This window comes from Carassius carassius, chromosome 48 (genome assembly GCF_963082965.1).
Source record: "Carassius carassius chromosome 48, fCarCar2.1, whole genome shotgun sequence".
Classification (NCBI taxonomy): Eukaryota; Metazoa; Chordata; class Actinopteri; order Cypriniformes; family Cyprinidae; genus Carassius; species Carassius carassius.
Genome location: NC_081802.1, coordinates 21,430,966 through 21,444,553, shown reverse-complemented (window position 1 = coordinate 21,444,553; position 13,588 = coordinate 21,430,966). Strand labels below are relative to the sequence as shown.

At 40.1% G+C, this 13,588-nt stretch overlaps 1 pseudogene; it reads left to right on the top strand.

The window, feature by feature from the left end:
• Positions 1-13,588, top strand: part of LOC132131859 (potassium voltage-gated channel subfamily H member 1-like) — an 82,198-nt pseudogene that overhangs the window by 52,814 nt on the left and 15,796 nt on the right.

The window sequence follows — 13,588 nt, the reverse complement described above, 5'->3', positions numbered from 1 at the left end:
TAGAGCTCAGCTTTCCCGGGAGGAGAGAGAACAGCGGAGATCCCAAGGACTGTGCCTTTACTGCGGGAGGGCGGGCCACTTCATCCACTCATGCCCGTTAAAAGATCAAGCCCGGTAGTAACTATGAGGCTACTATCGGGTGGGATCTCCACCGAGAAGACCTCATCCTCACCATCAGCATCTACTCTCCTTCCGGTAAGACAACCCACACACACAACACCCAGGCTTTACTGGATTCGGGGGCAGAAGGTAACTTTATGGATTTAGAACTGGCTCACCATCTTCACATTCCTACCACCCCCCTCATGTACAAGATATCTGTCAACGCTCTCAATGGACAACAACTTTCCAGTATTTCTCACACCACAGAACCCATTACTCTCATCACGTCTGGCAACCACACCGAGACTATAACATTCCTTCTCATGAACTCACCCCTGGCACCTATCGTACTCGGTCATCCTTGGTTCACTCAGCACAATCCTAGAATCGATTGGGGGCACAATTCTGTATCCATGTGGAGTAATACGTGTCATGAGTCATATCTAGTGTCTGTGTGTTCGTCTGCACCTGTGTCTGTTTTTCAGGAGGAGGCAGTGAATTTATCTAACGTGCCCGAAGAGTACCAGGACCTGAGAGAAGTGTTCAGTAAGTCTCGGGCTGCTTCTCTTCCTCCACATCGTCCCTATGACTGTGCCATAGACTTAGTACCAGGTGAGTCTCCGCCTAAGGGCAAGTTATATTCACTTTCTGTTCCAGAGAGGGAGGCTATGGAGAAATGTATTTCTGATTCTCTAGCATCCGAATTCATTAGACCTTCCTCATCTCCAGCGGGGGTGGGGTTTTTTTTTTGTGGGGAAGAAGGATGGGTCTCTGCAACCGTGCATTGATTATCGAGGGTTGAACAACATCACGGTAAATAATACTTATCCCTTGCCGTTGATGTCTTCAGCTTTTGAACGATTACAGGGAGCATCCATCTTCACACAATTGGATTTACCTAACGCTTATCATTTGGTTCGCATAAGGAAGGGAGATGAATGGAAGACCGCATTTTATACCCCCAGGGGGCACTTTGAATACTTGGTTATGCCCTTTGGGCTATCCAACTCGCCCGCGGCCTTCCAAGCACCCGTCAATGACGTGCTGAGAGATATGGTTGATCAATTCATATATGTTTACCTGGATGACATATTGATCTTTTCCTCCTCTCTCCAGGAACACGTTCAGCATGTCAGACGAGTGCTTCAGAGGTTGCTGGAGAATGGGCTTTTTGTCAAGGCAGAGAAATGCGTTTTTCATGCACAGTCCATCCCCTTTTTAGGGTACATCGTCTCGTCTGAGGGAGTGCGTATGGATCCTGACAAGGTTAAGGCTGTGATAGATTGGCCAAGTCCAGATTCCCGTAAGGCCCTACAGAGGTTTCTGGGATTCGCCAATTTTTATCAACATTTATTCGTAACTTCAGCCAACTAGTTGCTCCTCTGACTGCCTTGACCTCCCCCAGAACGACGTTCAGGTGGTCTGATACAGCGGAGGCTGTATTTGCCAAACTTAAGAGCCGCTTCGTTTCGGCTCCCATCCTCGTTGCCCCTGATCCATCACGTCAGTTCGTGGTGGAGGTCGACGCGTCAGAGGTAGGGGTAGGAGCAGTTCTTTCCCAACGTTCTGCCACAGACAATAAGATTCACCCTTGCGCGTTTTTTTCTCATCGTTTATCACCTGCCGAACGTAATTATGACATTGGTAACAGAGAGTTGTTGGCAGTCAAGTTAGCACTGGAGGAATGGCGGCACAGGTTAGAAGCGTCAGGAGTACCTTTTATCGATCACAAGAAAATAGAATATATTAGAACCGCCAAAAGACTCAACTCTAGGCAGGCTCGGTGGGCACTTTTTTTCGGACGTTTTGACTTTTCTCTTTCGTACCGCCCGGGTTCCAAGAACATCAAACCCGACTCTTTATCTCGTATTTTTGACCATTCCGAACGCCTGTAAAAAAAGTAATCGGATCTAGCAGATTTTAATGCTTTTCTGTAGGATAGGTTACTTTCCCGCCAAGCAATACCAAAATACCTTGTTTTCCTCCAGCTGCGCTCCATTTTTCCGGCTGTTCTCTTTAGGGTGGGAGTATGCTCATTATACCATGGTGTCATACTGGTTTCCTTAACCTTCCTTAAGCGTAAAGGGACAACTGTATTTAAAATGCTAGAAAAGAGAGAGTCCGTAGTTTCTGTTACATCATCAAGTTGTTCTGAGGTTTTGGATATGCTAAGGACAGAGCAGCCATCAAGTCTTAGACAGCGTTCTAGGTTATTACATGCAGAGTTTTTAGGTCCTTGAATTAACACCTGTTTTTTTTTTCAGAATTTAGCAGTAAGTAATTACTCGTCATCCAGTTTTTTTAATGAGAAAGAACCAAATTGCCTATCACAGCTATGCTGATGATACCCAGATTTACCTAGCCTTATCTCCAAATGACTACAGCCCCATTGATTCCCTCTGCCAATGTATTGATGAAATTAATAGTTGGATGTGCCAGAACGTTCTTCAGTTAAACAAGGAAAAAACTGAAGTCATTGCATTTGGAAACAAAGATGAAGTTTTCAAGGTGAATCATACTTTGACTCTAGGGGCCAAACAACTAAAAATCAAGTCAGGAATCTTGGTGTGATTCTGGAGACAGACCTTAGTTTCAGTAGTCATGTCAAAGCAGTAACTAAATCAGCATACTATCATTTAAAAAACATTGCAAGAATTAGATGTTTTGTTTCCAGCCAAGACCTGGAGAAACTTGTTCATGCCTTTATCACCAGACGGGTGGACTATTGTAATGGGCTCGTCACCGGCCTTCCCAAAAAGACAATTAGACAGCTGCAGCTTATCCAGGACGCTGCTGCAAGGATTCTGACTAGAACAAGAAAATCTGAGCGTATCACACCAGTCCTGAGGTCCTTACAATGGCTTCCAGTTACATTTAGGATTGATTTTAAATTACTTTTACTCATATATACGTCTAGATGACCTAGGACCGAAATATATTGCAGATATGCTCACTGAATATAAACCTAACAGAACACTCAGATCATTAGGATCGAGTCAGTTAGAAATACCAAGGGTTCACACAAAACAAGGGGAGTCCGCCTTTAGTTACTTTGCCACCCGCAGTTGGAATCAGCTTCCAGAAGAGATCAGATGTGCTAAAATAATAGTCACATTTAAATCTAGACTTAAAACTCATCTGTTTAGCTGTGCATTTATTGAATGAGCACTGTGCAATGTCTGAACTGATTGCACTATATTTTCACAGTTTTTTATTATTATTTTCTTTTTATTTTTTTCATGTAAAATCATTTTCTAACTGTTTTAAATTCATTTTAAATGCTTGACTTCATTATTATTTTATGTTCTTTTATGTAAAACACTTTGAAGTGCCATTGTGTACGAAATGTGCTATATAAATAAACTTGCCTTGCCTTGCCTTGCCTTATATCGACTATGCATTCCATTAGTTTTTCAAATTGGTGTGTTTCACCGGGCCACAAAGAAATATAGACCCTGAGTATCATCAGCATAACAGTGAAAGTTAACACCATGTTTCCTGATGATATCTCCCAAGGGTAACATATAGAGCATGAAGAGTAGCGGCCCTAGTACTGAGCCTTGCGGTACTCCATACTGCCCTCTTCATTCACTGCTATGACTTGATGGCTGTCATATAAGTACGATTTAAACCATGCTAATTCGCTTCCATTAATGCCAACAAAGCGTTCAAGTCTATGCAAAAGAATGTTGTGGTCAATTGTGTCAAACGCAGCACTAAGATCCAATAGAACTAATAGAGAGATACAACCACGATCAGATGATAAGAGGAGGTCATTTGTAAATCTAAGGAGAGCAGTCTCAGTACTATGATATGGTCTAAATCCTGACTGGAAATCCTCACATATACCAATTTTCTCTAAGAAGGAATATAATTGTGAGGCTACCACCTTTTCTAGTATCTTGGACAGAAAAGGGAGATTCGAGATTGGTATATAATTATCTAGTTCTTTTTGGGTCAAGTTGTGGTTCTACTATAGTAGAGGAAGAATGAGTGGAATGAGTGGAACTGTTCCTCAGGGGGTCTATAGTGCACTGTCTGATGCGATACTGTTGATCTGATGTTGGGAAATATCAACACTTGTTGAGGCTTTATTTTTCGTTAATTTAGCCACTGTATTGATTAAATACCTGGGGTTATGTTTGTTTTCTTCTAAAAGAGAAGAAAAGTAATCTGATCTAGCAGTTTTTAATGCTTTTCTGTGGGATAGGTTACTTTCACACCAAGCAATATGAAATACCTCTAGTTTTGTTTTCCTCCAGCTGCGCTACATTTTTCGGGGCTGCTCTCTTTAGGGTTCGAGTATGCTCATTATACCATGGTATCATACTGGTTTCCTTAACCTTCCTTAAGCGTAAAGGAGCAACTGTATTTAAAATGCTAGAAAAGAGACAGTATGTATAAACCTATTTAATATTCTCCTGAAATTACATTCACGACCTGTTTCATTCTGAAGTGCATATTGTGCTTCCTGTGATCCATGAAAATGTGTACCTTTGCACGAATCCAGGTCATTTTCCTGAAGGTATTAGAAAGCCAAATGAAATTAATTCTTCAATGTCCCCCTCTTTTTTTTCTCTCAGGAAAGGGAGATGTGTTCTGGGATGTGTTCTGGAAAGAGGTGAATTTAGCTTAGGCTTGTGCAAACGTTTGTTCACTGACCTACTGCGATCTTCACATCATCAAACGGGATGCCTTACATAAGGTTCTGGAATTCTACACAGCCTTTGCCGGACAGGAAAAGGGTGGGTACCCACTTAAAGAAAAGCTTAAACACCCAAATTCCAAATGTTCTGGCATGTTCTGCCCATTGGCACCCTTGTTTAACCCTAGTTAATTCATTAACTGACTAACTCATTATATAGTGGCCTATGCTGTTTATATAGTCTATCACACACTAAGCTTGGATATTTAGCATAAAATCAACTGTTCTTACAGCCATTAAGATGCAATTATACACCACATCCAAAGTATTTGTAAAACCTGTTATGGCAGTCATGACCTTTAAGGAAATAACCTTTAATCGCTGCACCAGTTTCTTCAACCCTGATGAGGAGAAGCTTTAGTTTCACTATCTGTTCAAATTGCCAGTTTTTGAGCAGTATGTGGAATGAGTTGTAATTCATAGCTTCCGTAAAACAGTAGGAGAAAAGTACCTGGATGACCTACTACTTTGGCTGATTCTGAAGTAAGCATCCAGTGGACACTTTACTATCCCATGAGACTACGGGAGACGAGTTCTGAATCAAATGAAAGGAAGTAACTGACAATGTAGGTCACATGACAAAACCTGGTGGATGTAGTACATACAGAATTCATTTATATTATATTGAGCATACAGTGCCTTGCAAAAGTGTTCATACCCCTTTCTATGTTGCTGCCTTACGTTAAATTCCTTCAAATGAACTTTTTCCACATCAATTTATACTCTATACACCATAATGAAAAAAAACTGAAACAAAGTAATTGCATTACTATTCATACTCAATACTTAGTTAAAGCATATTTACAGCCTCAATTCTTTTTGGGTTAAATGCAACAAGCTTTGCACATCTGCATTTGGCAAATATCTGCCCTTCTTCTCCTCACTTCTACACCTCTTAGGCTCTGTCAGGTTGGAGGGGGGCTGATGGATACTTTCAGGTTTCTCCAGAAAGGTTTGACTGAATTCAAGCTCAGGCTGTTGCTGAGCCACTCAAGGACATTCACAGCATTGTCCTTGAGCCATTCTTGTGGTGTGTTAGCTGTGTGATTTGGGTCATTGTGCTGTTGGAAGGTGAACCTTCTGCCCAGTCCAAGGTTCTAAATGCTCTGGACTTGGTTTTCATTAAGGCTATCTCTATATTTTACTGTGAGCTTTCCTTCTGCACTGACGAGTCCCTCAGTCCTTGCTGCTGAAAAACAGCCCCTCAGCATGACCACTATAAAGACCAGTTTGGAGGAGTGTTTAATGATTGTCCTTCTGTAAGTTTCTCCATATGATCATGGAGCTCAACTAGAGTGTCCTTTCACTTCTTGGTCACCAGTCTAACCAAGACCTCTCTCAACTGATTGCTCAGTTTGACCAGAAGGCCAGCTCTAGGAAGAGTCCCGATGTTTCCAAACTTCTTCCATTAAGGAGAATGGAGGCTACATGCTTCTGTGAACCTTCAATGCAGAATACATTTTTTTTTTCTGAATTATTCCCCAGATAGCTGACTTGACACAATCCAGTCTTTAAACACTACAGGCAGTTCTTTTGACCTCGGGGCTTGGTTTTTGCTCTGATCTTTTTATTTCCAGATCATACCCAATCAACCCAACAGGTTAATGCCACTTGAGGTGTAATTAAATCTACTAGCATTACGAATGCTCCTGAGCTACATTAAATTCCAAGTGTCCCAGAAGAAGGTATAAATACTTATGTAATAAAATGTTTCAAACCTGTTTTTGGTATTTTTATTATGGTTTATTGAGTGTAGATTAACATAAGCAGTTTCACATAAGGCACTAACATAACATGCAAAAAATGAATACTTTTGCATGGCACTGTACTTTTCTGACTTTTGCTAAGTTTGCTCCTGTTACGATCCCCTTTCCCAGTCTAGGGTTGGGAGTGGGAGTAACAGATTAACTAAATCTTATAAAGGAATAAATTAAAGAAAAATGTGGAGGAATCACCTCAGTCCTCTGCTCCAGAAAATACAACCACCACTTAGTAAGTAAATAAGTAATTTATTTATAAAGGGAAGCAATAAATGTCTTCAGGAAAGGGCCTGGCCAAAACAACAAAGAAAACAGCAGCTGACTAGCAGGAGGAGTACTAAATAATCTATCCAAGTAAAAAAAGAAATCAACAACAAAAGCTTTCCTCAACTCCCTCACTAACCAAAAACAGGGATAAACAGGAGTACAAAATAAAATGGCACCCTCTTCCTACAGCTTCCAATACTAACGATAAATCAAATAAAGTGAGTTACAATACATCTTAATACCTTAACAGAAATAAAAATAGAAAATAAATGTGCTACACTCTGTGGCTTCAACCCACCACTTGTGCACAGGAATACAATTTCAGTTTCGGTTCAAATCACTTAACTATTTTAATATTACACCATCAACGGAGGAACACAATGCAGGTCTGAAGCAGGGGAGAAGTGAGCCTCTCCCAAGCAGTGTTCCCTCTGCTCTTTTGTAGCAGCCCCGATTGCAGCACACACTCGGATGATTACCACCTGTGGGCAATTTGAACTGCCTATCAATCAGAGAGCGGTAGAGAGTGAGAGAAAACACACAGGATACATAACCACACCCCAAAGGGTGGGAAATACATACCTCAACAATTAATAAAAAAAAAAAACATACATCCTAGGGATGTAACACCCCCACCACCAAGAATACAAACCACAGTTTGTAGTAAACACATTCACAATACCATTTACACTTGTATAGAGGATACAAGTGTCAGTGTCGGAACAATTTCATACTCTGGAGAGAGCATCTGCCATAAGATTTTCAGCACCCTTCTTATGACGGATGTCCAGATTATATCCTTGGACAGCGAGAGACCACCGTAGTAATCGCTGGTTGGAACCTGACATACGGGATAGGAACACCAAAGGGTTATGGTCAGTGTATACAACGATAGGATTGGAGTTACTCCCTACATATACATCAAAATGCTGAAGAGCAAGTAATGAGGCCAAAGCTTCCTTTTCGATTACACTATAGTTCTGTTGTACTCTTGAGAACTTCTTAGAAAAGTAGGAAACGGGATGTTCAATATGGTACTCATCCTCCTGTAAGTACCCAGATAGCAAACTGACTCCGCAACGGATCCGCCCCAGAGGTATCACAAGCTCCAGAACGGATCCGCAAAACGGGTCCGGAACGGAGTCTACTTGCACAGCGCAGCGGATCCGGAACAGATAAGGATTGTGGATCCAGATCAGATCCGGGGCAGACCTGCCCCGTGTCCGCCGATAAGGTAGTTCATCCGCCGCAGATCTGATCAGGAGCCGTTTATGAAGCACCTGATCCGCCACAGATCCGATCTGGACCCGTTTATGAAGCACCTGATCCGCCGCAGATCTGATCTGGACCCGTTTATTAAGTGGGTCATTTGGTCTGGATACCTTTCAGATCACTCTCGAACTAGTTTTCTGGTCACAACTCGCTACACAGAAATATTTAAAATCTAAATGGACCAACATCAGATAGACTGGATTGCTCTATAAAAGCTTGAATATTTAATGTCTGCCTTTATTAATATTAATAAAACATGATGAAATCTTTAGCCAGTTACAATAAAACTATAAAAAGACTGTAAATGCATTTACAATCTGTAATTACTGTTATTATTTTTAGTTTAATTATGTTCATTAATTTGGTATTGAATAGAATTATTACAGAAAATGAAATGCAACCATAAATTGTACCAATTTTTTTTATTATTATTTAATGAAAAATAAGACTTTACAACATTAAGAAGAGTAAATATTTGAGCAACATTTTTTTGTTAACAGTTGTACTGCTTAATTTTTTTTATTTAATTTTTTGTAGAAACTGGATTTCATTTAATTTTCTTTGAATAGAAAAATAAAAACAAGTTGATTCTTTGAATAAAAACAAAAACAATAAAAAAAATTTTCTTTTTTATCTAAAATAGTAACCTTGTACCTTTATTTGATTGTAACTGTTCAAAACACTGAAGGTAACAATGAAGCTCTGAAGAACTCTGCTGCTGGGTGCTCACAGTGGGACGTTCCTTGAGCTTCCCTTATCAGCTGCCAGGCTGACCCACTATATATTGTGTGTTTTGTGATTTCTTCATCAGTGGTGGCATGTGATACATGGCTCTCTCACAGCACCTGTAATACACAAGCGGATTTTCATTTAAAAAAATTAAAAAAGGTTTTTTTTTATGTTTTTTTTTAAAGGATACAAATAACCACTGCCTTTAAAACAAGTGTACAACCTGACATTTATTAGGTACAATATGTAACTTTTGGCGCTCTAGCATAGCGCTGTGCAGATAAACGATATTATATTGAATTGCGATAAAATATGTCGATAATGATGAGAAGCCCTAGGCATTTTTACTCGATATGGATTAATATAAGAGCCAATCATACAGCAAAAATATGCGACAACAGCCAATCAGCATGCAGCTTTAAACGTTCATGTCAAATAACAAAGTCAATTCCAAAAGCATCCTAAGTCGATGAATCAGTATATCATGTATATTAATGTGGCTGACTCCCTGATCAGTGCCCTGACTACTGAACTAGGGAACTGATTGAGACGCAACCATAGACTTTACTTGGGTGGGTCGCCCAGGTATATTTGGAGACACATTTATGCTTTTATTACTTTTATCCTCTCAGACTTTTGTATCCGGCCAAGATAATGAAACCATCTGCGATTGATTAACTAGTGGAAAATCTTCCCTCGCCCTATGCGTTTCGTACCTGCTCGTTATGTGTGCGTCAGAACTGTTTGCTCCCGCTGACATTCCCACATTTACTTACACAGGAGGAACTTCTTGGACTCCGTCTGGCTGAATACTTTTTTCCCCCATTCACACCCTTCCAGTTGATCCGCTTCCCAACATCATCATGGAACATGCTGGAAAGGATGTTCCACCTGACATGTTTTGTGTCATGGCCCCCAACAGTTGCAAGGGAAGAAATCTAAAATGTAACAAAAATCCTGTCAATTTCTTATATATTAAAAGGTTAGTTCACCCCAAAATTAAAATTCTGTCATTAATTACTCACCCTCATGTTGTTCTACCCACGTAAGGCCTTCATTCATCTTCGGAACACAAATTAAGATATTTTGATTAAATCCGATGCATGAAAGTGAAACCAACAAAGTAGGTTGTAAACCTAAAAAGTAGGTTTTTAAACAAAAACTTCTCTGAAAATTCTTTGTATACTATGTACACTCCATCACTGCTTTCCACAGTGTCATATATAATGCAAATCTCGTTTCCAATAACAAACACAACCTAAGAAACAGCCTAAAACGTAGGTTTTTAAACTTTTAACCTTGTATGAATCTTTAGAAAACAAATGGCACGTGTATTACATGTTAAAAGTTGTAGTGTGGACCATTATAAGTAGGGCTGGACGATTATGACCTAAAATCAAAACCTCGATTAATTAAACATTTTACCTCAATTATTGAGCATGAGCACCGAGCTCGATATAATACACATCGGATCATAAAATCGTTTGAATGTCTAAACTGGCAAACCGTAGGCTAATACACAAACCATAAAACACATACAACTGACAGAGTTTAGTGAAGACGCAAGACTCACTGCTCCTGTGCCATCTCTGTGTTTTACTTTCAATTGTGTCGGTTAGAGGTTCTGAATTTCGGTTTCGAGTACTTTGATTAATCGTCCAGCCCTAATTATGAGTATTTGACAAAATAGCTGGCTAAATCCAGTTTAAAACAGTTCTTACTTTAAATCTTACTTTACTCAGATGTTCGTTTAAGATAAAATCGAAAGATGCAATACTCCAAAAACACACTGGCGGCACTTGAATGAGCTGTAAGCTGCAACAGAACACACACACAAACAGTAACTTATTAATTATGAATTAATATGGTAAGAAATAATGGTATGAATCTTTTGAAATGGCACATTTATTACATGTTAAAAGGTGTAGTTGTGGACCATTATCAGTATTTGACAAAATCAAGTTTTTAATCTTACTTTCCTCAAATGAAAGATGAAATAGAAAGAAGAAATACTCCAAAAACACACTGGTGGCACTTGAATGAGTTGTAAGCTGCAACAGAACACACACACACACACACACACACACACACACACACACACACACACACGGTAACTTATTATGAATTAATATGATATGAAATAATGATCTGAAACAACATTACATGAGGTGGAGAATAGTCATATCATATGTAAACAAAAAAATAGACTCAAACAACTAACATTAGAAGTTCAGTGAAAAAAAAACAGCTAACGTTAGGCCTAACATTAGCTTGCCTGCTATTTTACTCGAAAGGAGTGAAAATTTGCGTTTAGGTCACACTGGACTGAAACCTTATTTAAAAAGCTTATTAAATCTTTTACTTTTTACTCAAATCTGAGTTAACGCTAATGACACTGAAGAGCTAACTTGGCCACAGTCATTTTTTTTAATTACAAACATTCAAAAAAATCAATTAATGGTAAAGTTACTGGATACAACTGTTCAAATAAAGCATATTTTAACTACTCTTACCGTGTTCAGTCTTCACCGACCTGTCGGCTCCAGCTTTTCCACAGCGAGGAGAAAGATTCAGTGATGATGATAATTGAAAAAGGCGTGTCCGGTCAGTTAATCCGCCCAGCGTCTGTGACGAGCCCGCAAACTGACAGTGCGCTGTGCGGAGGCGGGGCATATTCTGTGCGCGTTGTCGAATTGAATCCGAGCGTACAGTGGAGCAGGCGACTTGAAGGCGGATTCGCCCCGGAGTCTGTTGCTATCTGGGTAGGACCGCACCAGCTCCTGTAGCACTTGCATCCACTTGTAATCTAAAAGGCAATTTGAAGTTTGGGGCAGACAGGACAGGGGCATGACAGAGCAGATCCTTAGCAGCCCCAAACGCAAGTTGACAATCACCAGTCCACACAAACTTCTTGTTTGTACTAAGAAGGTCTGTGAGTGGAGAGACAACGGGAGAGAAATTGGGACAGAAACTCCGATAATATCCAGTCATACCAAGGAAGCGTCTTAATTCACGTTTGTTGCAAGGCACAGGAAACTGGAGTATGGCTGAAATTTTTGCCTCAACTGGTTTAACCATTCCCTGGCCTACTTGCTTGCCCAAATACAAGTCCTTCTCAAAAATTAGCATATTGTGATAAAGTTCATCATTTTCCATAATGTAATGATAAAAATTAAACTTTCATATATTTTAGATTCATTGCACACCAACTGAAATATTTCAGGTCTTTTATTGTTTTACTGATGATTTTGGCATACAGCTCATGAAAACCCAAAATGCCTGTCTCAAAAAATTAGCATATTTTATCCGACCAATAAAAGAAAAGTGTTTTTAATACAAAAAAAAGTCAACCTTCAAATAATTATGTTCAGTTATGCACTCAATACTTGGTCGGGAATCCTTTTGCAGAAATGACTGCTTCAATGCGGCGTGGCATGGAGGCAATCAGCCTGTGGCACTGCTGAGGTGTTATGGAGGCCCAGGATGCTTCGATAGCGGCCTTAAGCTCATCCAGAGTGTTGGGTCTTGCATCTCTCAACTTTCTCTTCACAATATCCCACAGATTCTCTATGGGGTTCAGGTCAGGAGAGTTGGCAGGCCAATTGAGCACAGTAATACCATGGTCAGTAAACCATTTACCAGTGGTTTTGGCACTGTGAGCAGGTGCCAGGTCGTGCTGAAAAAGTCCAAAAGTCCAGTGCTGCTTCTCTGTAGCCCAGGTCAGGCGCTACTGCCGCTGTTTCTGGTTAAAAAGTGGCTTGACCTGGGGAATGTGGCACCTGTAGCCCATTTCCTGCACACGCCTGTGCACGGTGGCTCTGGATGTTTCTACTCCAGACTCAGTCCACTGCTTCCGCAGGTCCCCCAAGGTCTGGAATCGGTCCTTCTCCACAATCTTCCTCAGGGTCCAGTCACCTCTTCTCGTTGTGCAGCATTTTTTGCCACACTTTTTCCTTCCCACAGACTTCCCACTGAGGTGCCTTGATACAGCACTCTGGGAAAAGCCTCAGGAATCTTTTGCAGGTCTTTAGAGTTAATTAGTTGATTCAGATGATTAGGTTAATAGCTTGTTTAGAGAACCTTTTCATGATATGCTAATTTTTTTAGATAGGAATTTTGGGTTTTCATGAGCTGTATGCCAAAATCATCAGTATTAAAACAATAAAAGACCTGAAATATTTCAGTTGGTGTGCAATGAATCTAAAATATATGAAAGTTTAATTTTTATCATTACATTATGGAAAATAATGAACTTTATCACAATATGCAATTTTTTTTTTAGAAGGACCTGTACGTAACAACTCCTTTTGCAAACTCACACTTAGCGAGGTTTAGTGTCAAGGAAGCTACGGCCAGGCGTTCGAAAACCTTTTCAATGGTTTTTAAGTGGTCACTCTGTTATCAGTTATCTGAATAAACCACAATATCATCCAGATACACTTCATTGTTTGGTACATCGAACAATATTCGACTCATCATGCGCTGAAAGGTAGCAGGCGCATTTCGCATCCCAAAAGCTAGGACTCTGTTTTGCAGAAAACTATCAGGGGTGACGAAAGCAGAAACTTCCGAGGCACGTTGTGTGAGGGGCACTTGCCAAAAGCCTTTTAACATATCTAATTTGGTAACATATTTTGCCAAGCCAATTCTATTAACACAGTCTTCCAATCTATGTAGGGGAAAAGAGTCAGGTTTTGTTACGCTGTTGACCTTCCGATAATCAGTGCAAAACCGAAAGCTATTATCAGGCTTT